Consider the following 13,257-nt stretch of genomic DNA (forward strand, 5'->3'; position numbering starts at 1 on the left):
CATCCCTGGTGGGATTCGAACCCACGACCTCTGGATTAGAAGTCCAGCGCGCTATCCACTGCGCTACAGGGACTACACAGCTACCTCATTACTAAACTAAATATACATTATTATGTAGGCGAGTGAAAAATTACGTAATCAATCAAAAACTTTATTTGGTGACGGATAACTTTTAATTGTTCCAGTTTGTTTTGATTCCGTAAGATTGCAGACTAATTAAAAGTCAGATGGGAAGGGGGGCATCATTAAAATCTAATTAAAATCCATGAGTACAAGTGAGAGAACATAACTGTCAGTCATTTCCCGTCCTCTAATGGCGTAAAAAAAAATAATGATAAAAAACAAAAAAAGTAAGTAAAAAAAGTAGGTATTTCATTTTTATAGGAATTCGATACATGATCTCTGGATTAGAAATGTGGCGCACCAAAGCTGTCCTCCAAGAACTACACTATCTGGCTGCTGCTGCTGCTGCTGCAATTTAATATTGCTGGTTGTCTCTCATGAGATTTCAGAAGACAAATCTACAGAGAAGGACGTCTATTATGTTTAACAGAACAATGTAAGTGTTTAGGAAATTATTATTTTAAAATCTCTCAACGTGAGATATTTACTTTGGAGTAAAGATTGTTTGCCAACATAACATGGCAGTCCTGGTTCAGGACAAATGTTGCTGTAATTTAGCCCCAGGAGACATCGTTTCCAGCTGGCTATACGACACGATCTGTGTCCTTATATTTTCGAACAAGGGAATCTAGCACCCCCACTCAGCTCATATAACCCGGAAATCACGATACACAGACATAGGGACACAGATCGTGTCGTATAGCCAGCTGTGACCATCTAATCTAATCTGTTCTTTTCTTACGGAGGACTTCTGCCTATGGTTTCAAACAGATATCGTTGCTATTTCTAGCAGGTCCCGGGACCATTCATGATTCCACGAATGTGTTACGGTTGGTGACTAAACCTAAACAGCGTATATCTATCCAATCAACAGGAAATGTCTAACTTGCAAAGTAATACTTTAGATTTGAAAGCAGATCTGCTGCTGCTGCTGATGATGATGATGTCGGTGATTTGTAAATGAGGGGAAAATTTTAAAGAAAACAGTTTTTCTCTCGCAACACAATTTTAGAAAATGAAAAAGTATATTGATGTGAGCAGGGTTTGATGTAACCTTAAACTAGGATTCCCGCCGTTGTTCAACCGAATCTGCTACTCCACTGGCCCCATTGATATTAATTCTTTTATGAGCTCCAAGGGTGGCGGATGTATTATAGAAAGATGACAAATGGAAATAAACTAATAATGATTTGAATTTTGGTTGAATTCCAGCAGTTTTGAGGGGAGGGGCTAATTGATTAGTTATCACATTCTATCAACCCCGAATGGATGAAAGGTAAAGTTGACCTAGGCAGAATTTGAACACGGAACGTAAAGAGATGAAAGAAACGCTCCTAAGTATTTTCTCAGACGCTCTGAAGATTCTGTCCGCAGTTTTTTGAGGGGAGGGGTTAGTCACTTACAACGACCCCAGTACTTGACTGGCATTTTATTTTGTCGAACCCAAAAGATAAAAAGATGGAAGGCAAAGTTGAGCTCGGCGGGGTTTGAACTCAGAATGAGGGACCGGAGGAAATGGAAGCTGTGCATTTTGTGCGACGTGCTAACGATTCTCTTGCCTTAAATTATAATAACAAAATCGTAAGGAAAGACGTGTGTGTGTGAAAAAGAGGGAGCCGCCTGAATCAATGAAAGAGCCCTTCAACTGCCACCACACCCACCTATACACATAGGCGTGGTTGTGTGGTTAGCAGCTTGCATACCAATCACATGGTTCCGGGTTCAGTCCCACTGTGTGGCACCTTGGGCAAGTGTCTTCTACTATAGCCTTGGGCCGACCAAAGCCTTGTGAGTGAATTTGGTTGACAGAAATTGAAAGAAGCCTGTCGTATACACACACACACACACACACACACACACACACACACACACACACACACACACACACACACACACACATATGTATATAATATTGAAGGGTAATTAGAAATATTAGAAATTTCCTCTACCAGTGGCCTAACGTGTAAAAATTTAGTCCAAATGACTTTATATTATTCATATATATACAGTGTACACTTAAACACATAAGAAGTAATCATCATAGGATTCCCTCACGCTAGAAAGAACAGTTTTGAACTTAGCTGTTCTTTCTAGCGTGAGGGAATCCTATGATGAATACCGCTTATGTGTTTAAAAATGTACACTGTATATTTTTTGTACGAGTTACCTTTCGTCTTTAGTCGTTATATCACTGAAAATTTATTGATGCTTCCGATCTATGAGCTAATAATAATAACAATAGTTTCAAATCTTGGTACAAGGCCGGCACCACAGATATGAGAGTATTGTGACTTTCTGGTGGATGTTTTCTTGGCATTGGTTCCCTGTGCATAGGAACAAGTTTTGACTGGCTATAGGTATCGTGACGTCACTTTATTTTGATAAAGAACCTGTTTTGGTCAAATTTAGCGTTCTGCTTGGGTGACTTCCTGTAGGGACACGGTCGTTAATTTTTGGCTAATGATCATCAACCGTTCCGGTTGGTTGATTCCCTTAAGGAGTCACTGTTTGTTTTTTTTTCTGAGGCTCTGGTTCTGATCGAAGGAAAAGTTTCATTGGTCTAGTGAAAGGTGACGTCACACAAATGGTGTTTGAGAAGGTATATGATGTTATTGTATAGTAATTTAGAGTTCAGGTTTCGAAACCCTGGGGAAGGAAGGGGCTGTTGCTAAAGTTTTCGAATTATGTGTTGTATCTGGTAACTTTTTGTGGAGAAATTGAGTTTTTTCATCTTTCTAATGTGTTATTAAAGGATATTTAGCTGCAGTTTATATTTTTTAATGAACATGCTTTCCTTCTTCAATCGGAATTTGATTGAAGTGTTTCCAGTGAATTAATAGAGAGAGAAGATTTGGTATTTCGGGTTTATGTCTGTGAGGCATTGATCTAGGTGTTTGCTTACGGGAATTTTCCTGGTCGTGGGGTCCCGGATTTGTTGCCTGTGTACCGTCAGTCTGTCCCTCAACGTCAAACTAGTTTGACCTATGTAGTCTTCATCACACCCACCACATTTCAGGACATAGACTAAGTTCCTCAATGTACAGGTGAAGTGATTGTTTTATCGTGAAAATTCGACCTGACTTAATTTTATATGTTGAGCCCTCCAAGCGGTAGATGCAAGCCCCGCACTTAGGGCGGTTTCATTTCTATGACAAGTGGGGTTGTATTTTTGGTGGGTAATTTGGCACTGGTAAGTAATCTTTTTAGGGATTGCGGTTGTCTTTTACTTTTAATAATCCTTTGTGTTTCCAGTGCTTCTTTCACTCGCAGGTTATTCACAAGGAGGGGTGGTATGCTTCCATGTCCTTCGGATTGTGTGTTGATACGTAAGACAAAGTGTGTCATGGGGTTTTCTTGTATTCCGTAACTCTTGGATGTCTATCGTTTTTGCACGTTCTCTTCTGTTTTTGATTAAACTAGCCGGGTATTTTCTTTCTAGTAATGTGTTTTTAAGTTCCTGGAGTCGTTTATCTCGGGTTTCGGGATTTGGTGCAATCGTGCGAATTCTTCTTGCCAAGTTGAAAGGTATATTGATTTTAGTATGTTTTGGATGACAGGAAGAGAATAGAAGATATTATTTGAGTCTGTTGGTTTGAAGTAGATGTCAGTTTCAATTTTAGTATCTCTTTTAAAGATTAAAATGTCCCGGAAGGGTAGCTGTTTGTGGCTGTATTCCATTGTAAATCGGATACTGTGGTTAATGCTGTTAATTAAGTTTTTAAATTCTAAGGTTATGCGACCACAGAATGAAACAACCGTCCAGGAAGCATTTCCAGTTGACGAGTAAGTATTTTTGGAAGATGTCTCCAAATTTCAGTCTAGCGTGCTCGTATATTTGGATTTCCAAGTATCTCATGACAAGGTTAGTAAAAATAGGGGCTACCCTCGTTCCCATTGCAATGCCTGATTTTTGTTGAGGAAGTTGTTCTCTTGAATGAATGTTAGTCCTTCAATGATAAATTCTCCTCCAATTCGGTCAGGAATGTCATTTGGGAAATTTTCCAGCCAGAATTGTATGGCTTCTATTCCGTATTCGTGAGGAATCGAGGTGTAGAGGTTTATTACATCGAATGAAACCAGAAGGGAGTCCTTGCTGGTTTTGTTCGGGAGATAGTTTAAAAAGTCCAGGTCATTCCCTTATAAAGTTCGATGTATGTTGGAGAATAGGTTTAAGGATGACTTCAATAAAGTTACTGAGTCAGTGTGTCTCACACGAGGGACAGGCCACATCTGGTCACATTTTGAGGTCTCTTGGACGTGGAATATTTATGACTAAAGAAGTTGATTTGCTGCAAGCTTCGCTTATGGCTTTACTCTTGTGGATTTTGGGAAGTCCATAAAAGTTGCTGGTGTTGCAGTCAAATCTTGTTAAGTAATCTTTCTCCTTTTCCATTAAATTCTTTTGGAACTGATGGAGAAGAGTAGTAAATTTTGCCATTATCTTGGATTGAATAGGCGGCGAGCTGGCAGAAACGTTAGCACGCCGGGCGAAATGCTTAGCAATATTTCGTCTGCTGTTACGTTCTGAGTTCAAATTCCGCCGAGGTCGACTTTGCTTTTCATCCTTTCGGGGTCGATAAATTAAGTACCAATTGCGTACTGGGGTCGATCTAATCGACTGGTCCCCTCCCCCATAATTTCAGGCCTTGTGCCTAGAGTACAAAAGATTATCTTGGATTGCCTGTAGCTGTTGATTTTTCCGTAGTAGGTATTGTCTTGACGGAGGATTAGGGAAGTGTTCATCCATGATTACTACAGCACTCCCTTCATCGGCTTCTTTTATAACTATATTATGATCCCACTTGAGATCATTAATGGTTTCCCATTCTTTTAGGCTTGTATTTGTTTTAAATTGTCGAGATGGGAGTAAATTACAGGAGTAATTGGATACCAACTCACAAAAGAAGGTGGGAATGTAGGGTCATTGGAGTAGTGAGTTTCGGTGTAGTATAATGTGGGATTTTCAATTACATGTTACACTAAATAAGGTGCTAAAAGTGGGATGATACACCGTCAGCTATTTAGAAGTTTCCTGGTTCCAAATGACCGAGATAGTATTTATCACCGAGAAGGCGGAACCCCACCGAAGCACAGTGTCTGGTTTTTAAAATTTTCTGACATTTAAAACCTATGCTGGCTGAAAGCATCGAGAGAGACAGACAACTCAACATCTTGTAGTGTTCTGAGTTCAAATCCAATCGGTGTCGATAAAATAATGTAACACACCAAGGAGGAAATTTACTCAGACCTGACACCTGAGGAAGAGAGGAGGAAATTATTCCCAGATCAAAGACGTTGTATGAAAGTTTGCCAGACAGTACAGCCTGCTAAATATATCAAATCAGGGGGTGAGGATGGTATTAAACCAAGCGATGAATTAAATCTTCTTCGCCCACAGCAGGAATCGTTCCTCCGACATACCTCCGTACAGTTTACATCTCTCGAAATTCATAATGTGAAACTTTAGTCAGCCCCAGGAAATGGTAGAAAATATTTGCCCGAAGTGCCGCGTAATGAGTTTGAACATGAAACCTCGCAAATGTGAAGTGTATTATTTTAGTCATATAATCATGTCTGCAACCGGGATTTTTATTGCCTGAAATTGGTTACAGTTCAAATGGTGTTGGTACTAATTAAAATCTCTATCAACTCCATTCCATGACCAATCAATTATTGCCACAGTAATAGAGACATTAAGAGCTGGTGGGGTGGTGACAGAAAGAAGTACAGAGAACTATTATGGACAATAACAGGCGTGGGTGGGGAGACAGTACTTTATATGAGATCCTGATGTGCCCTTGAACAAAGAAAGGAATTCCTATTTCAAATATGACAAGAAAATAAATGAACTGGAGGGTGTGTGTGGTGGAGGGTCAAATTTATAGAAAACAACTGCGTTGCAACAAGAATTTGAAGACAAAAGAATAGAAAATTTAAATGAAATTTTCAAGAATTAAAATTTGTTTCCTGACGTAAAGACATCCCTGGTGGGATTCGAACCCACGGCCTCTGGATTAGAAGTCCAGCGCGCTATCCACTGCGCTACAGGGACATTAACGGTAATTGATTTCAAAACAAACTATAGATTGTTTTGAATATAATCTTGTCGTCTGCTTTTATTTGTAATTTATCAAGGTGAGGTCAGTGAGTACATTCTGTATGAGACTGCTATTATCTAACAACGACTTTATTTTCTGTTCGACTTTGTAAAGATTTCAAAATAGTTCCTTGAACCATGTGGCATACCACATGGTTAAAGCTGATGAGGAGGTATCTCATGGAGATGAGGACTGACTAGGACTCAACTGGATAGGTCGTCGGGGACGACCCAGGAATATACCGAGGAACGGTGAATACAGCAACGCGCTGCAACGGCGCATGCGTCCACATTTGAGATGAATTTCATTAAAGAGACAAAAACAGCAGCCATAGATTCCTTATGGAATGTTACGTTGTGGGGCTGGGTTGGAGACAGTGCTGAGGGGGAGAGAACTGGTGGAATGGTCTGAGAAAAATGTTCTTGTCGTAAAGATGTGTGTGTGTGTGTGTGTATGTGTGTGAGAGAGAGAGAGAAAGAGAGAGAGGGAGAGAGAGATGTAGTTGAACTGGGTGACAACTGAGTGAATACTGACCACAGAGTACCAAGGGGTAGCGTTAAACTGGACAATCAATCAAGTTGAACCACTAGCGTAGCTAGAGTGTGCGCCGCCAGGGGCAGCCCTTCACTCTACTGTCGCCGGGCCCCCACAGGAAATACATATTGCCTACAGTTGACCCCAAAATAGTGCCTTCCCCTTAACATTGCCGTCCGGGGCGGACCGCCCTTCCGTTCCCCGCTAGCTACGCTAGTGAGTTGACCACTCCAAAACAAGAACTATTCCTCCGTCATAAAGTTACCATTCATCAAATTTCATTCACAATATTTTGGATGATGCTGGGGTAGTAAATACTTGTTTAAGAAGCCGTTCAGTAAGATTGAACTCAAAATTCTGTGCTTTACTTTCCTGATGACTAATTTGCAGTCGTTAATTAAGATAATGAGGGAAATAGTTACGTTTTTGGTTAGTCTGTGACTGCCTCCGAGTTTTGTTGGCATCGAAAGCGTGGAGGATATGAATCAGTTTTCTTGAGAGGTGTAAAGGAATAGACTTAAGAAATGGTCACCACCAGTTCCTTATCTGTTAAGGATTTTCCGCTAAACCAGTTCAAGGTTGGATGAGTTCCGATTAACTGAAGTTTTATGAAGGAGGTGAAAAAAAAAAGAAAAATGTCATCCCTGGTGGGACTCGAACCCACGGCCTCTGGATTAGAAGTCCAGCGCGCTATCCGCTGCGCTACAGGGACTGCACTGTTACTTGATTCTAAAACCAATATATAGATTGTTGTAAGTGGTCTTTTTTTTTTGTGGTCCTCTCCTCGTATTTAAGACATGTCAATGTGAGGTCTGTGGTTATACTCTGTCTTACACCTTACTAACGGTTTCTCTCTCTCATTACGCTTTCTCATGGAGCTTTTAAACGTGGGGGAAACCAGTTTCAGCTGTAATTAGAGAGCTTATTTTGTTTAATTACAGCCGCCACCCCTCGCCATAGCATTCTTAAAACGTCTTAGAATGAAGGATGGGGGTAGGGGCTGATTTGTGAGATTAGATAATTTACTGTCTAAATTAGTATTGTTTAACAACTGCTACTGAGTAGGAATACATTGATATTAGATAGTTATAGGGGGGAAGTCATTGCACAGAAGAAGGATTGGGTGTTTAGAGAAGAAACTACAATGGTTGTTTTTTTTAAAAATACTCTGTCAGTCTTGACCGAGCAGACCCATGATCAAAGTTATTCCAACCGTGCCCCTCTTGTCTAATATATACAACATATTTCTCATGTCATGTATTCTCCTATTTTAAAGAAGAGAGCGTATAATTTGCGGAATATTTAGCTACTATTTCTAGCAGTGAATTGCGGTGAAGCCTTCATTGAAAAATGAGAAATTTTTGAATAACGTTTTGAAGACGAGTGCAGAGAATGGCAGGATTTTGTTTTGTAACAACATGCTGACCTATTCGATCCCACGTCTGGAAATCTTGGGTCTGTGTCGTCTGCCATAGCCTCGAGTTAACCATATTCTGAGTTAGTGCATCTAACGTTACATATATTATATATAAATTGTATATGTAAGGGACGACCGTGCGAACTCGTAAAAGGAGAAATGGTGACGAATGGTAAAACAGAGGACTCCTTTTATTTAAACGCGTCACACGGTCGAACACACAATAATATATCGAAGATGATATACATGATATGTTATGCGACGATAACATAGATGACCAGTAATGAAAGACCACAACTATATAAGATGAATAACAGAGATATTTATTGTAGCGTTAAAGATGTATGTCTGTGTGAGAGTGTGAATGCGACATATAATAACATAATCAAAGACAGGCCATCGTACAAAGAAAAGTGTGTATGTGAGTGATACATGTGTGTATGAGTGTTTACAGCAGATAGAAGGAGAGTCAATAACACGTGAGCAATTATACCAGTTCTTGGGTACACAATAATATGAATCTGTATGTGAGGTGAGTTGGCTGAGTGTGGCAGAGCTGATCACTAGTTGTGATGTCGTGGCATCGATGCCGGGCCGTGATTCTTGTTATACAGATGTTCGTCGCTGGCTGAGAACTCTTGTCTGTTTATTTATCGTGGTGAAGCTGAGTCACCTAACAGAATCGAAGAGAGAGATGTGCCGCGGAGGTTTAGTTTGGTGTACATAGAAAGTCGTGTTGACGCTGGTGGTGTAGAGGCTGCTTGGTAGTAATCGTGTTGGTCATGACGATGTTGCTGGTTAGTAGTCATAGACTCTTGTTGCTGATGTGGCGACGGCAGTGGTCATCGTTGGCTGGACGAATCTGTTGAAGTGGTCGCTGGAACTGCTGCTGCTGTCGTGTGGTACACGGAACAGTTCTCAAAGAGAAACTGGACCGAGACAAATTTGTTGGGTATGAGTTAAAGCTATTTATAACAAACTATTGGCTCCCGATGGCTTCAGTTTAATACTCTATCACGTGACCTTATTAGGGGCTGTGATTGGTCAGTTTGCGTTCTGGCGGGAACGGTTCGAAGAAGTTGCCGATTCGAATAATAATCAGTCACGTGATGACAAGGAATGGGTTCTCTACTACGCTCGCATTTATTTATATTTAAATGAGAAGATTGTATGTAATGGCGATAGTAGTTTGTATCTAATGGCGGGAGGTAGTTTCACTACATATATATATATATTAAACGATATATAGATATATTATATATATTGTATGTATATTAAGCGATACGTTTATATAATTTCAATAAAATATATACCAGTAAATTCGTTTACTGTGAGGTGTTGGGTAAATATTTGAAGAATTGATTTGCTTCAGGCTGTTCTGAAAATGGCGATTGAAGAAACAGCCAGAAAAATTTGCAATGTCATGCATGTAGTTTGTCAAATGTGACTCTCGGAGTATAAGCAGAGTAAAATGTCGTCCTTTGGGAAGTAAATTAACATCTCAAGAGCTGCAGAATGCATCGTGTTGTTACTGAATATTTTGTACAACTGACGCTGTCCAATGCAGAGGAATAGATTAATGTAACCCAGAACAGACAATAAAGGAAACAACACGCTATTGCTGAATTGCTCGTCGAGCCGAGTGTCACAATGGGAACGTACTGGGCACATAGCCGAGGGGCAGGGAGATCGAAAGCACACTCTGTGAAGAAATGGATACTAGTTTTGGTATTCATACATCGTAACAGAGTCTACCTACAAAGGTGGCTACAAATTATATTACGTCATAGAACTTTATAGAGGGTCAAGGAAGCATCGGCTGACGGAGATACACTATGACCCGAGTGGTGTAGTGGACAACGATGACAACAACAGGACTTTTCTTTGAATGTATACGATATAAAGGATACATTGCCATGGCTGGAGCGTCATTGTGTTATTTCCTGTTATACCGAGTTACTAAAGGCAAGCAAGATGTTAAGAAGTGAAGAATAATACACCTTTTTACGCAGTTTTGGTTTATTATTTTACCTTCATTTTAATAAAGTATATACTCTTTTACTCTTTTACTTGTTTCAGTCATTTTGACTGCGGCTATGCTGGAGAACCGTCTTATAGTCGAGCAAGGACTTATTCTTTGCAAGCCTAGTACTTATTCTATCGGTCTCTTTTGCCGAACTGCTAGGTTACGGGGACGTAAACACACCAGCATCGGTTGCCAAGCGCTGTAGGGGGGATACACACAGACACACAAACATATACACACACATACATATACATATACGTACATATACGGCGGGCTTCTATCAGTTTCCGTCTACCAAATCCACTCACAAAGCTTTGGTTGGTCCGAGGCTATAGTAGAAGGCACTTTCCCAAGGTGCCACGCAGTGGGACTGAACCCGGGACCATCTACGTACGTATATTTATATATATGTATGTCTATATATATGTACACACACACACACACACACACACACACACACACACACACACACACACACATACCAGCCTTGAAGCTGCCCTTCGGGCGGCATTCCAGCTAGCTCCTGCGGAGAGCACCTTTAAGGCATTCATCCCCACTATCGCGACGCTTCTCGGCCCTCTACTCTTGTGTAATGAAATTTATTTCTGCAAATGTGCAGTAAAAATAGAGGCGGGGGTCAGTGGTGCCCAATTTAATTGGCCTTTCAGAAATTGAACCTCTTTACGATACTCCCTGGGAGTTCATGGTATGAAATTCATTGTCATTGTTCCGATTTGGTCACCAATGCCATGTATTTAGTTTAAAATACAGTAAAAATAAGTGGGGGGAGGTCAGTAGGACCCCCAATTATGTGACCCATAAAAATATAGACCTCCTGGAATTAGGAGGGTTGCTGATTTGAGTTTCGTTGTCTTTGCACCAACGGTCTAGGAGGAGTTAACGAACATAAAACATAACGGACAGAGAAACATCACTGAAATTTATATTAAGATATACATATAGTAAGAAATGAAAAGAAAAAAAACATCCATTCCTGGTGGGATTCGAACCCACGGCCTCTGGATTAGAAGTCCAGCGCGCTATCCGCTGCGCTACAGGGACACTACAAGTATGAGCTTCTAAAATGATAGATTGTTTTAAACAATTTCTTTTGTTCTAGCCATGTGTTAAAGTTGTGTGAAGGCGAGATTTGTGACTACACTTTCTCTCACACTTTACTAACGGTCTCTCTTTTTCTCTCTTCCTCTTTCTTTCTCTCTCTTTCCCTCTCTCTCATTACACTTTCTGGTGGGGGGTTTAAGCATTCTAAATTAGTTCTTTAATTACAGCTGGAATTGGCAGCCCACCCTTCCTCCTCTGTTATAGCTTTCTTAAAACGTCTTAGAGTGACGAATGGGAGAAGTCGGAGGAGATAATATGATATTGGAGCAGTTAACGACTTTATCGTTCCGAGGAGGGTAAAATAAAATACCAGTCATATACTTGAGTCAATATAACCAGATATTCGCCACCCCTCATAACTTGAACCCTTGTGCCTCAGTAAGAAGTCACTGTTACCAACATAATCATATGTCAATGTAATCCGTTGTCCCCCCGCCCCACACTAAATTCCTGTGTCTCAAACCAAAATTATTTAGAGATTGGAAAATGTGGCAATGACTTTGGCAAACTAATTTGGTGTACTGAGGAGTCTCTATATGCGAACATAATCTGTTCCTGAGCCCTGTTCGTTAACCAAATTGTTCGTTACACGAATGATAGAAATGCATGTAAATAGGTTAAACTGTTGTCAGCCAAACCCCGACGCCATAAAAAAAGCAAGGAATGATGTTTTATTTGTCCATCGATCAACAGCAAATCTATAAATATATATGTATGTATGTATGTGTGTGTGTGTGCGTGTGTGTGTGTGCGTGTGTGTGTGTGGGGTGTATTGGAAAATGTGTGAGATCCTTGGTACAGTTCGGTATATTTGAAGAAAAGAAAAAGAATGACTTCACTGGTAGTTCTGTTCAGTTTAATTTATTATTTTTTAGATTTTTTAATGATATAAATTTTAACTCAAAGGTCTAGTAAGTTCTCCCCAAAAGTTTTCTTGTTAACTTCTTTGGAGAACTTTCTCGCATTCGTTGTCATATGTATGTATGTATGTATGTATGTATGTATGTATGCATGTATGTATGTATGTATGTATGTATATTGACACATACACACACACACATATATATATGTATATATATACACACATGTATGTGTGTAGTTACACTCATAACATACCCTTTTTTGTATTTAAAAACACAGCTATTATAACAAACACTCCATCAACATTTGCTACAATAGAAACAAAGAAGTTACAACATTCATTCCACTTGTATTTATGGTTGAGATAAAAAAAATAAAACTGTTAAAAGACTAACTCCAGAAATGTTTGGTAGAAATATAGAGAGATTGAGAGTTACACATCATCGGTTTTGGCAAATAAAATATAAATGGTTCGAGTGATAATATATCTCCGTCTTCACAGTACCAAATATAAATACAGAGAATTTTAAACATTTCGATTACAGTATTATCTTATGTAAATAGAATAATTATTATAACATCTTGGTTGTTCCAGAACGAAATACAAAGAGAGTAACTGTTATAAAATATCCGTTGTTGGAACACGAAATACAGAAGGCGTAACATATAAAGCGAATATTAAACATAAATCAAATTTGTTTGCAAACAACAAAATATATCCGCAGTGAATACTAAAAATCGTGCTTATCAGAATAAAAAAATATTAATGGACTGCGAGTTTTGGTCACCTCAGTTTTTAGGACACCCAACATAGATGGAATGAATATTAAAAATCGTGGTTATCGTCGTAACAAATATAAATGGTGATAATGTTATAACATCTCGGTTCTGAGGGTAATCAATATAAATAAAGCGAGTATTAAAATCGTGGTTATCGGGTAACAAATATAAATGGTAATAATTTTATAACATTTCGGTTTTTAAGGTACCCAATATAAATGGAGTGAGTGTCGAAAATCGTTATCATCGGAAAACAAACATAAACGGCATGTGCGTTATAACATTTCGTTTTTTAG

General features: G+C 39.4%; 4 non-coding genes across 4 annotated transcripts; all 4 read right to left on the reverse strand.

The window, feature by feature from the left end:
* Trnar-ucu (transfer RNA arginine (anticodon UCU)) lies at positions 1-73 on the reverse strand. Its single transcript has one exon. It is a non-coding gene; the product is annotated as a tRNA-Arg (tRNA).
* Positions 74-6,102: 6,029 nt separating this feature from the next.
* On the reverse strand, positions 6,103-6,175 carry Trnar-ucu (transfer RNA arginine (anticodon UCU)). The gene has a single exon. It is a non-coding gene; the product is annotated as a tRNA-Arg (tRNA).
* Positions 6,176-7,394: 1,219 nt separating this feature from the next.
* Trnar-ucu (transfer RNA arginine (anticodon UCU)) lies at positions 7,395-7,467 on the reverse strand. Its single transcript has one exon. It is a non-coding gene; the product is annotated as a tRNA-Arg (tRNA).
* A 3,720-nt stretch (positions 7,468-11,187) lies between these two features.
* On the reverse strand, positions 11,188-11,260 carry Trnar-ucu (transfer RNA arginine (anticodon UCU)). The gene has a single exon. It is a non-coding gene; the product is annotated as a tRNA-Arg (tRNA).
* Between the last annotated feature and the right edge of the window lie 1,997 nt (positions 11,261-13,257).

This window comes from Octopus bimaculoides, chromosome 4, assembly GCF_046866305.1.
Source record: "Octopus bimaculoides isolate indiv1 chromosome 4, ASM4686630v1, whole genome shotgun sequence".
Classification (NCBI taxonomy): domain Eukaryota; kingdom Metazoa; phylum Mollusca; class Cephalopoda; order Octopoda; family Octopodidae; genus Octopus; species Octopus bimaculoides.